Source organism: Neoarius graeffei, chromosome 3 (assembly GCF_027579695.1).
Source record: "Neoarius graeffei isolate fNeoGra1 chromosome 3, fNeoGra1.pri, whole genome shotgun sequence".
NCBI classification, from domain to species: Eukaryota; Metazoa; Chordata; class Actinopteri; order Siluriformes; family Ariidae; genus Neoarius; species Neoarius graeffei.
In genome coordinates this window covers 48,307,169-48,320,012 of record NC_083571.1, presented here as the reverse complement: position 1 = coordinate 48,320,012, position 12,844 = coordinate 48,307,169, and the positions used below count along the sequence as shown (strand labels likewise).

The 12,844-nt window shown below is 41.5% G+C and overlaps 1 protein-coding gene across 3 annotated transcripts in view; it reads right to left on the bottom strand.

Moving 5' to 3' along the window:
- Positions 1–12,844, bottom strand: part of ndrg2 (NDRG family member 2) — a 116,897-nt gene that overhangs the window by 34,906 nt on the left and 69,147 nt on the right. The gene's annotated exons all lie outside the window — the stretch shown is intronic.

Genomic DNA, 12,844 nt, shown 5'->3' with positions numbered 1-12,844 from the left:
AAGACAGTCATCAAAAAGTGGAGAAAATATGGGACCACAGTGACATTACTGAGAACTGGACATCCCTCAAAAATTGATGAAAAGACAAAAAGACAACTGGCCAGGGAGGCTGCCAAGAGGCCTACAGCAACACTGAAGGAGCTGCAGGAATTTCTGGCAAGTACTGGTTGTGTACTACATGCGACAACAATCTCCCGTATTCTCCATATGTCTGGACTATAAGGTAGGTTCAAAGAAAAACATCCAGGCCTGGCTAAATTTTGCAAAAAAAATACATCAACTCTCCCAAAAGCATGTGGGAAAATGTGTTATGGTCTGATGAAACCAAGGTTGAACTTTTTAGACACAATTCCAAAAGGTACGTTTGGTGCAAAAACAACACTGCGCATCACCAAAAGAACACCATACCCACGGTGAAGCATGGTGGTGGCAGCATCATGTTTTGGGGTTGTTTTTCTTCAGCTGGAACAGGGGCTTTAGTCAAGGTGGAGGGAATTATGAACAGTTCTAAATACCAGTCAATTTTGGCCCAAAACCTTCAGGTGTCTGCTAGAAAGCTGAACATAAAGAGGAATTTCATCTTTCAGTATGACAATGACCCCTAAAAAGTTTTGGAATGGCCCAGCCAGAGCCCAGACCTAAATCCAACTGAAAATCTGTGGGGTGACCTGAAGAGGGCTGTGCACAAGAGATGCCTCGCAATCTGACAGATTTGGAGCATTTTTGCAAGGAAGAGTGGGCAAATATTGCCAAGTCTAGATGTGGCAGGCTGATAGACTCCGACCCAAAAAGACTGAATGCTGTAATTAAATCAAAAGGTGCTTCAGCAAAGTATTAGTTTAAGGGTGTGCACACTTATGCAACTAGCTTATTGTACGTGTTTTATGTTTTTCCCCTGAACAGATTTGTTTGTTTTTCAATTGAATTGTACAGGTTATAGGTCACATTAAAGGTGGGAAAAGTTTTGAAATTATTTATTGTGGTCTCTTTTTTTTTTTACATCAGAAAAATCTATCATTTTAACAGGGTGTGTACATTTTTATATCCACTGTATTTACTACCCATCAAATTCAGCAGGTTTACCCCTCACATTCGGTAGTTTTATTCTCATTCACTTGTTTTACTCCCACATTCCCGAGGTTTTTTTTTTTTTCACATTCAGTAATTTTACCATCACTTTCAAATTTTTATCCTCACATTCAGTAGCTTTACTCACTCAATAGTTTACTTTCAGACTCTAGTTTTATTCTCAGACACAAAGTTTTACTTTCACATTCATTAATTTAACCACCACATTCAGTAGTTTTATGGTCATTCAGTAGTTTACTCTTGGACTCAGCAGTTTTCATCTCACATTCACTAGTTTGATTCACACTAGTTTTTCGCTTGCATTCAGCACCTTTTACCCTCGCATTCAGTAGTTTTAATCTCACATTTAATACCTTTTACTCTCACATTCAGTAGTTTTAATCTCACATTTAAGTAGCTTTCTCTGGCATTCAGTAATTTTCATCTCACATTCAGTAGTTTTAGTCTCACATTCAGTACCTTTTTCTCTCACATTTATTAGTTTTAATCTCACATTCAGTAATTTTCATCTTGCAATCAGTATCTTTTTCTCTCACATTCAGTAGTTTTAGTCTCACATTCAGTACGTTTTAGTCTCACATTCAGTACATTTTACTCTCACATTCAGTACCTTTTACTCTCACATTCAGTTTTTTTCTCTCACATTCAGTAGTTTTACTCTCACATTCCATATCTTTTTCTCTCACATTCAGTACCTTCAATCTCACATTCAGTAGTTTTACTCTCACATTCAGTACCTTCAATCTCACATTCAGTACCTTTTACTCTCACATTCAGTACCTTTTACTCTCACATTCAGTTTTTTTTCTCTCACATTCAGTAGTTTTAATCTCACATTCAGTAGTTTTACTCTCACATTCCGTATCTTTTTCCTCTCACATTCAGTACCTTCAATCTCACATTCAGTAGTTTTACTCTCACATTCAGTAGTTTTCCTCTCACATTCAGTACCTTTTACTCTCACATTCAGTTTTTTTCTCTCACATTCAGTAGTTTTAATCTCACATTCAGTAGTTTTACTCTCACATTCCGTATCTTTTTCTCTCACATTCAGTACCTTCAATCTCACATTGAGTAGTTTTACTTTCACATTCAGTACCTTCAATCTCACATTCAGTACCTTTTACTCTCACATTCAGTTTTTTTTTCTCTCACATTCAGTAGTTTTAATCTCACATTCAGTAGTTTTACTCTCACATTCCGTATCTTTTTCCTCTCACATTCAGTACCTTTTTCTCTCACATTCAGTAGTTTTACTCTCACATTCAGTACCTTCAATCTCCCATTCAGTACCTTTTACTCTCACATTCAGTAGTTTTACTCTCACATTCAGTACCTTTTACTCTCACATTCAGTAGTTTTAATCTCACATTCAGTACCTTTTTCTCTCACATTCAGTAGTTTTAATCTCACATTCAGTATTTTTTTCTCTTATATTCAGTAGTTTTAATCTCATTCAGCACCTTTTTCTCTCACATTCAGTAGTTTTAATCTCACATTCAGTACCTTCAACCTCACATTCAGTACCTTTTTCTCTCACATTCAGTAGTTTTCATCTCACATTCAGTACCTTTTTCTCTCACTTTCAGTACCTTTTTCTCTCACATTCAGTATATTTTTCTCTCACATTCAGTACCTTTTTCTCTCACATTCAGTATATTTTACTCTCACATTCAGTACCTTTAAACTCACATTCAGTATCTTTTTCTCTTACATTCAGTAGTTTTTATCTCATTCAGCACCTTTTTCTCTCACATTCAGTACCTTTTTTCTCACATTCAGTAGTTTTAATCTCACATTCAGTACCTTTTCTCTCACATTCAGTAGTTTTAGTCTCACATTCAGTACCCTTTTCTCTCACATTCAGTACTTTTTCTCTCACATTCAGTACCTTCAATCTCACATTCAGTAGTTTTAATCTCACATTCAGTACCTTTTTCTCTCACATTCAGTAGTTTTAGTCTCACATTCAGTATCTTTTTCTCTCACATTCAGTACCTTCAATCTCACATTCAGTACCTTTTTCTCTCACATTCAGTACCTTTTTCGCTTATATTCAGTAGTTGTAATCTTGTTCAGTACCTTTTTTCCTCACATTCAGTAGTTTTAATCTCATTCAGTACCTTTTTCTCTCACATTCAGTAGATTTACTGTTATACTCAAAACTTTTCCCTCACATTCAGAAGATTTACTCTCAGTAGTTTTACTCTTGCATTTACCCTCACATTGACTAGTCCTTAGTTGAATTTAGCTGTAAATGCACTGTGATGTTACACCTGGTCATAGATTTGCATTGAAAATTGCATTTGTGAAAGTTATTCTGAATGTTGTACAAGCTGTAGTCAGTTCCTTGTTATATGTGGTGCCAACTTCATGGATGTGAGCAGCATGTTCTGTGTATGTTAAGAATACGTTGTATGTAAATGCCAGAACTAAAATGGGGAATGTGAGAACATGCTGCCGTTATGTGACAGGTCTGAAAAACAGCCTACTTCGCACCCTGTACTTACTTACATGCATAGGCGCACAGATACAGACAAACACATGAACAGACACACTCCGGGGCTTTGAGGTGAAGGCCGCATGATCGAGTGTCTCGTAACAGGGTGACAGCTGATGCTGTTCAAATGGAACAGGAACAGGTTACACACGGCTGCTCGCACAGAACGATAAGCAACAGACTCACTCGCTCGCTCTCGGTCTCTCAGACACAAAAATGCCCAAATGAGCTCGAGATGAAAAGCGACAAACAACTCGCCTGGTACACTTTCTTGTCCTTTCAGTGCTCTATCGTCTCCCACATCAGCCCCTCCCTCCCCTTCTATCTTTAGTTCTCTTTCTTGCTTGAGCATGTCCTCATTTTGGACATGTTTTAATAACAGCATTACTATTTCCATGAAAAAAAAAAATACTAGTTGTAGATAATCTTACAGCAGCAAAAACAGAGCACTATAGCACCCTTGCAAAATCAACGAGGCTGAATTTTTACTTTTATTACACTTTCAAAACACAAAGCCTGCACATTCATCAGCACATTTTCTGGAAGAAACGGCAAGACGTTCACAAATGGATGACGGACAGCTGGGTTTGCAAGATCTTATTAGAAGGAGATTTAATACATCAACATTCATCACAAATATCACACATATTATTGGAGGGTGTTGTGAAAATCAGAAACTCTTGGCTACAGAACCTGTGGGCTAATATCAGGTGCACAAGGCAGCACACATTTGATGCTTTCGCAATACTACAACGGTCCAATTCTAGAACATTAGTCATCATCAATGCTGCATTCAGATGAGCAAGACTCACGGTTCCTCGAAATAGCTGGTACAGGGCTTAAAAACTTTTTTTCTGAATTAAAAAAAAAGTAAAAAAAAAAAAAAAAAAATACCAGCCAACGACACAAGCACCCTGGTGAGAAATCTGGCTGAACACCATCGCGACTTTGATTTGGATTCAGTAGGTTGTTAGATTAATTACTTATCTCTCCATCGGAGGTCATCTGGGCCAGACTGGGACAAAAATTCAGGCCGGGAGTTTTACGTCCATCCAGGCCACCCCATGAAACCACAACAAATTTTGAGACCACTGACCACCTCCTCTAGCGTGCATTCACTGACCAATTTATTAGAAACCCTTGTGCATCTGCGTACTCATTCAATGATGCAGCAGCTCAACAACAACACTACTACTTCAGGTCAAAAGCTTAAAGCATATACGCAGAGCCATGGCTTCACTTTCGTTTATAAATGCCTTGAGACCTCAAGAATGGCACAGGAATAGTTTTAAGCGCTAACAATGAATCTAATATAGTAATTTTTACGATTAAAGTGATTCATATAGGTAGCGGTCTGAGTGAATGACCTTGACGTCCGTAACGTCACAGCAGGAAGTCTATCGGTCTCATCGCCATTTCCGCTATACTAAAACACAGAGCTGACTGCAACTCCGATCCTCCATTTTGAGCTAATTTATCGCCATGCCACGTAGACGTGCCAGCAACACGACAGAAGGTGGATTTACGGTGCATTCATGGCCCAAGAATGTTCAAACTGCAAAGATTTGGACGCGTTTTGCAAGAAGTTCACGGGCACATTGGGCGCCTATGAAGTGGTCTCTCCTCTGCTCTGCACATTTTACTGAAGACTCGTATGAAACCTCTGATCTGTTGAGGAGCGTTGGCTATAAGCCCGTGTTGAAAGAGGGTGCAGTACCAACAATTAAAGAAAACTACAAGAAAAGAAAGCATTTGTTTTATTTATTTTTTAAAAGGAAAGTAAGTTCAGTTGCACCAGTTCTCCTGGAGTGTGAGCTGGGGGTTGTTGGTAAAACCCGGGATGGAACAGAATGTGACCTATCGCTCGGGCAGTGAACTCCCCGCGGTTGTTGCTAAAACTGGTGACGTTCTGTTCCATCCCGGGTTTTAGTAATTGCCTGAGCTGAGCAGTAATGGCGGAGTACTCAGTATGGAGAAAATGGAGAATGAGTGGAGCAGCCGTCTGATTTCTAAACTGGATATTGCTGCCATCTCTCCCTTACATGGAAGAAGTGAATGAACAGAGAACTGAATGAACAACTGAAAGTCAGATTATTTCAAAACAATCAGCCACGAGATCGGCCTTCAAGAAGTGAGAACACAGATGGGTAAGCTCCGACTCTCATTTGGATATAAAACAACAAAAACACCACGTTGTTTACCTGCATTTAGATTAATCCATGTAACTTGTATTGTGTGTTTAAGTTAGCGGTATAAGATTATTTAATTTGCTTCAGAATGTGATTGTCTCAGTTCATCTGATTATTTAATTAGCCTTTTACGTTTTATCAGTGAAAATGCATGCATATACATGTATGTTGCATAAGTTATAACACCCATCCTGTTTTAATGAGAGTCAACCCACATTCAATGAAGTCAAATCAGTCTTAGTTGAGCAAGTCAGTAACGGTATTCCTTACCTTCACCATAAATTTTTATTTATATGACTTTGGTCTATAGCTGTCAAAGGCCTCGGCCTTAAAACCGGTTAACGCTGTGACGTCATGCACTCAGGGCTGGCTGGCTCAGCGGGGAAGCTCGAATGCCAAATTAGCGGTCAATTTTAACTCTCAGAAATACATTTTTTTATTCCCATTTATGCAGCATACAAGAGTCAAGGGTGGAGATACTATCCACTCAGAAATGTATTTAAAAATAAAGGTTCTGCGTATCTGCTTTAAGTTAATGTTATGACCAAACATCAGAATCAGGGGAAAAGTTACCCAAGTGACTTTGACCATGGAATGGTTGTTGGTGCCAGAGAGGATGGGTTGAGTGTTTCAGAAACTGCTGATTTCCCGGGATTTTCACAGATAACAGTCTCTAGAGTACACAGAATGGTATGAAATACAAAAAAAAAAAAACTAACCAGTGCATGGCAGTTCTGTGAGTGTAAAGATCCTATTGAGGAGAAAGGTCAGAGCAGTTCAGTCGTTAGCGCTATTGCCTCACAGCAAGCAGGTTCTGGGTTCAGACCTGCCGGTTTCCTCTGCGTGCTCTGGTTTCCTCCCACAGATTAGGTCAGTTGGCTACTCTAAATTGCCCATACTAGGGATGATTTTCTCATCTCATCTCATCATCTCTAGCCGCTTTATCCTGTTCTACAGGGTCACAGGCAAGCTGGAGCCTATCCCAGCTGACTACGGGCGAAAGGCGGGGTACACCCTGGACAAGTCGCCAGGTCATCACAGGGCTGACACATAGACACAGACAACCATTCACACTCACATTCACACCTACGGTCAATTTAAAGTCACCAGTTAACCTAACCTGCATGTCTTTGGACTGTTGGGGAAACCGGAGCACCCGGAGGAAACCCACACGGACACGGGGAGAACATGCAAACTCCGCACAGAAAGGCCCTCGCTGGCCACAGGGCTCGAACCCGGACCTTCTTGCTGTGAGGCGACAGCGCTAACCACTACACCACCGTGCAGCCCAGGATGATTTTCTGTTTCAGAAAATTACCAGTTCCGTTCTGTGATTGTGCCAATTCCTTTATATTAAGGGAGAACATTGTCAACTTGGCATTGTGGATAACAGCTGAAATAATCATGACTGCATGATTGGGTAACAGTGAAATGAGCGGGCACGGGGTAAACATTGACTTAATTATTCAGCTTATCATTTGCTCATTTTTTCATGTGAATGTTTGTTTAATTAAAAAAAATGCTTGGAATAAAAAAAAAAAAAAGCTATAGTCCAAAAATGTAAAATAGTTTTAATTATTCATTACCATATTATATATGGAATGCTTAACGATGATACAGTACATTAACATATTTTAAGCACTTTATATTTCATTGGTTTTTGGTTAAAAACAAATGCCATGTGATCTCATCGACTGGATCTAGCAACTACGAATGTCTTTATCAACAACAGTATGAACGTCTTTAGTAACTACTAATGCCTATATCGAGGGCGTGCGCTGTAAAGAAGCTCTTAGCAAAGTTGTTCTTAAGACTCCTTCTTACGAGCGAGTTTGGGAAAACCATGTACGGAGACAACGTTTGTTGCTTAAGAGCGTCTTAAGTGCAACCCACCCACAAACTGATAACTGATGGAGAAACAGACGGAAGACCGCTTCAACAGGATTCACCCAAACCAAGCCTCAGCATTGTGAGCTGCTTTGTATTTTCCGGGGTGAGGCGTTCCTGCGTATAATCCCCGGATGTGCTTTTTATCTCATCAGCGTGCACACTAATCATAAGCCCTTGAGTCATGTACAACATAGTGGGATGCTGATAGTTTGTTGACAACCTGGTTTACACAGAGATTCTATTTATTTTTGAGAAAAAAAAAACCTCACTGTATAGCTGCGTGGATTGAATTTCTTAGGTTTCGAAGCTGGATGCCAACAAAAACCCGTTTTCCGTTTCAAAATGGCTGTTCCGTTTCGGACAAGCGATTCCGCGATTTCCGTGCTTTTTTCCGTGATCGCACAAAATCATCATCATCATCCCTATTGTAGGTGTGAATGCGAGTGTGAATGGCTGTCTGTCTCTCTGTGTGAGCCCTGGAATGGACTGATAAGAAGGCAATAGTAACTCAAATAACAACTCTTTACAGCAGTTGTGAGCAGAAAAGTACATCTGAACACACCTAGTTTTGGAATGGGGTTCCGAATAACTTGGTTGCTGAGGGCATCTCAGAAGAAAAGCATAAGCCGAATTCATATTTATTTTTACTCGGCTCCACTGTTCTATCTAATCCATAACATCAGCACCAGAGTTTACAGAAGCCATGACATGTATATAGTCTTAAGCTACAAGACTAAATCAAATCGGGGCGGCACGGTGGTGTAGTGGTTAGCGCTGTTGCCTCACAGCAAGAAGGTCTTGGGTTCGAGCCCCGGGGCCGGCGGGGGCCTTTCTGTGTGGAGTTTGCATGTTCTCCCCGTGTCCGCGTGGGTTTCCTCCGGGTGCTCCGGTTTCCCCCACAGTCCAAAGACATGCAGGTTAGGTTAACTGGTGACTCTAAATTGACCGTAGGTGTGAATGTGAGTGTGAATGGTTGTCTGTGTCTATGTGTCAGCCCTGTGATGACCTGGCGACTTGTCCAGGGTGTACCCCACCTTTCGCCCGTAGTCAGCTGGGATAGGCTCCAGCTTGCCTGCGACCCTGTAGAAGGATAAAGCGGCTAGAGATAATGAGATGAGATGAGACTAAATCAAATCATGACATTTCTTTAGTGCAAGATTACCATCTCAGTACTGTATTGTGATTCCCTTTTTTGGCAAATTGGTTAAAATGCCCCCCCGCCCTGTACCTGGAACTTCACTCCTTGCTCTGAACTGATTGCTAAGTGAAGGCCTGTCTTCTGTAATAGCTAGGTAACAGCTAACTAGTCACTCAGTGCGTTTACATGCACATAGAGAAAATCGAATTTCTGCCGTTGCTCGACTGAAATCGAAGTTCTAAATGCCATGGAAACACCTTAGCTAGGCTGAAATCGAACCGAACTTGATTTCTCATAATCGAGCTACACGACCTAGATTATGCGATTTCTGCCGAGCTACTTAGTGCATGTAAACCCTATCGAGCTACGTAGTCGAGCTACTTACTTCAGCGCTGCCCCTTCCGGAAGTGACGAGTGACGAGACCACAAGCGGGAAACACAACAGCCTCGGTTGGCATGACAACAAATCATGACAACGGCATGAATCTTTTCTTTTTGTGGTATTGTTTGCACTGTTAAAATTTAGCTCACTTACTGTATCACCAAATACATCTGTACAGCTGTTGCATAGCTGTGAATTGTGTACATAAACAAGTCATTGTATTTGTGTGTGTGTGTGTGTGTGTGTGTGTGTGTGTGTGTGTGTGTATATATGTATATGTCCAACATCTGAAGAATGTCAATAAAAACAAAACAACTGAACTTTTTGTATGTTTATTAAGACATAAGTTAAATTGTAAGAAAAAAAAAATATTTTTTTGTAAGCAAAAAATGGACATTAGAAAAATATACAATTGTGCAAAATAAGTTGTCTTACAAAACAGTGGTCTGCGCTGGACAGTTTGTAGCCATACAGTCTGTTAGAGCAAGCCTAACAGCTTGAACACGGAACTTGTGAACACGGAACTGCCAGTGTTGCCAGATTGGGCAGTTTTAAGTGCATTTTGGCGGATTTGAACATGTTTTGGGCTGGAAAACGTCAGCAGTATCTGGCAACACTGCTGATAACTTTGTTTATACTCTTGAATAGCTCTTCTTCATGACGACAACCGGAAGTGTACCAACACGATGGGGCGTGTAGCGCCACCTGTGGCTCGGGTGCACAATGTACCTCACACAATAGCTCGATTTCCTTGTGTGCATGTAGGATTGGATTTCTCTGGCACCCCTGCTGGGACCCTTAGCTCGATTACCGACAGTAGCTCGATTTGGATGTGCATGTAAACGCACTGACTGACTAAATGTTGGCTACTACTTTCAGTTTATAGCTGCTCGTTAGATAGAGCTAAGTTATAAGGGGCACTTATTATACCCCCGCCACGAAGTGCGCAGGGGGATATAGGAATGGAGTCCATCCGTCCGTTTCAATCTGGACAAGTTTTCTTAGAAACTACATAAGCTACATCAATGAAACTTTGCGTGATCATATTACTATTCAAGATGCAAGTTGAGTTCGAAAATAATTTTCAGTTATGGCCCTTGATTTTTGTTATTGGACTTTGTACAAGCGGACAAGTTTTGTCAGAAACTACATAAGCTATATCAATGAAACTTTATGTGCTCATACTACTGAAAAAAGCTGGGTAGCCTTTTATGAAGGTGTCCTAGCACTTACAACATCCATCCATCCATCCATCCATCCATTATCTGTAACCACTTATCCTGTGCAGGGTCGCGGGCAAGCTGGAGCCTATCCCAGCTGACTATGGGCGAGAGGCAGGGTACACCCTGGACAAGTCGCCAGGTCATCACAGGGCTGAGACGAACAACCATTCACACCTATGGTCAATTTAGAGCCACCAATTAGCCTAACCTGCATGTCTTTGGACTGTGGGGGAAACCGGAGCACCCGGAGGAAACCCACACAGACACGGGGAGAACATGCAAACTCCACACAGAAAGGCCCTCGCCGGCCGCTGGGCTCAAACCCAGAACCTTCTTGCTGTGAGGCAACAGCGCTAACCACTACACCACCGTGCCGCCCACTTACAATATCATAAGTCAATATTTAAACAATGACCGTAAGTGTTAAGAGGTCTTCATACTGTAAAATGCTCGTGGTGGGGGATAGTGATGACCATGTCTTCTTGTTATTTATGCAAAGGTTTTTGTTTTTACAGTGAGGTTTCTTCCAGACAATCCTGAAAAATATTGAACGTTTCAGAATGAACTGTAAGAAAAACATGTTCAGATGTTACTTTGTTCATGCTGTATTTCAAAGGAGGCCTTATTTCCTCATGCCCTTTCCCTGTCTGCTCCACATAGTTGCCACTTCTCATCCATTCTTCAGTGCATTTTTTAATTGCTTTGTTTCACATTGCTTTATTTACAGTCGTCGGACAGAGATGACAAGAACGATGACCTAGATGCGCTGCAAGACTAGGCGGTTTAGTATTTATGCACCAATCGCATTTGACTACATGGGCCAAACATAATTTCTAGGAACTGCAGGATTTGGTAGCCAGATGGAAAAAAATATATAAATCACAGGAAAAATAAAAGTAAAAAGACAGGCAAGCAATCAAAATTTCCCAGGCCTGGGCGTCACCCAGAAGATGATGGGTTCCTCTCAAATGGTCTTCCTCATGTTGTGCATCATGGAGTTTTTCTTTGTGACTACCGGCACTGGCTTGCTCATTAGGGATCTAAATCTCATCCCATCTCATTATCTCTAGCTGCTTTATCCTTCTACAGGGTCGCAGGCAAGCTGGAGCCTATCCCAGCTGACTACGGGCGAAAGGCGGGGTACACCCTGGACAAGTCGCCAGGTCATCACAGGGCTGACACATAGACACAGACAACCATTCACACTCACATTCACACCTACGCTCAATTTAGAGTCACCAGTTAACCTAACCTGCATGTCTTTGGACTGTGGGGGAAACCGGAGCACCCGGAGGAAACCCACGCGGACACGGGGAGAACATGCAAACTCCACACAGAAAGGCCCTCGCCGGCCCTGGGGCTCGAACCCAGGACCTTCTTGCTGTGAGGCGACAGCGCTAACCACTACACCACCGTGCCGCCCGGATCTAAATCTATATCCAGATTTCTGTAAAGCTGCTCTGTGACGTCTATAGTTAAGTGCTATACAAAATCAGGCCTCGACATTAGCACTTGCCCGATGGCCCGGCGGTGTTTTTCACGTCTTTCGGGCCAGTTCGGGCCACTAAATTTGGCCAAACAGTGGCCCGGGCGGGCCAGTACGTTTTTGATACAATTTAACAAATTTTATTACTCATATTAATGCACCTTTTCGATACGAGGTCCGCCATCTTTGTTTTCGTCACCCTCTGCTCCGCGGCAGGAGTGTGTCGTCTTCGTGCATCTTCGGAGATGTTCGGCGATGTTCGGAAGCGTCATTTTGACACCATGGCAGCAGGATGTGCACGCATTTTAGATGAAAGTGTGGAAGAGGAAAGCTATTGCACTAAACTACAAACCTTAAATTGACTTGATTGCTATTTCAGTGCAGTGCACATTTTCAGAAGCAAAACATTTTATATATTTATTTCAATTTGATTTAACTGTTTTTGAGTCCATTGTTGGTAATTTGGACTGAGTTACTGTCTTTTGTCAGTATTGTTTTCAGGTACAAAATCAAAATATAAGTTCTGATAATCTTGAGAAGGATCTTTTTAATCTTAGGGGGCGGTCATTATTTATGGGGAGGGGGGGCTATGAATTTATGGGGGGTCATGAAAAAGTGACATCACTTTATGGGGGGGGTCATGAAAAAGTGACACTACTTTGTATGGAGATGAGGAGATTATTGCCTCCTACAATGATGTAGCTTGGGGATATTCTGCAAAAATTTTCAGCCTCGCTGCACTCGGCATCAATATGTACCCCTAAAGTCTACTTTTCTAGCCAAAAATCAATGGTCATAGTGTATTATGAACTGTATGAAATGTGGTGGCCCGAATGCGCGCGGTACCCGCATTCGGGCCACCACATTTTCCATTCGGGCCAGTAACTTTTCAATTCCACTGGCCCAATGGGCCACCAGTGGTAAATGCTTAATGTCTAGGCCTGAAA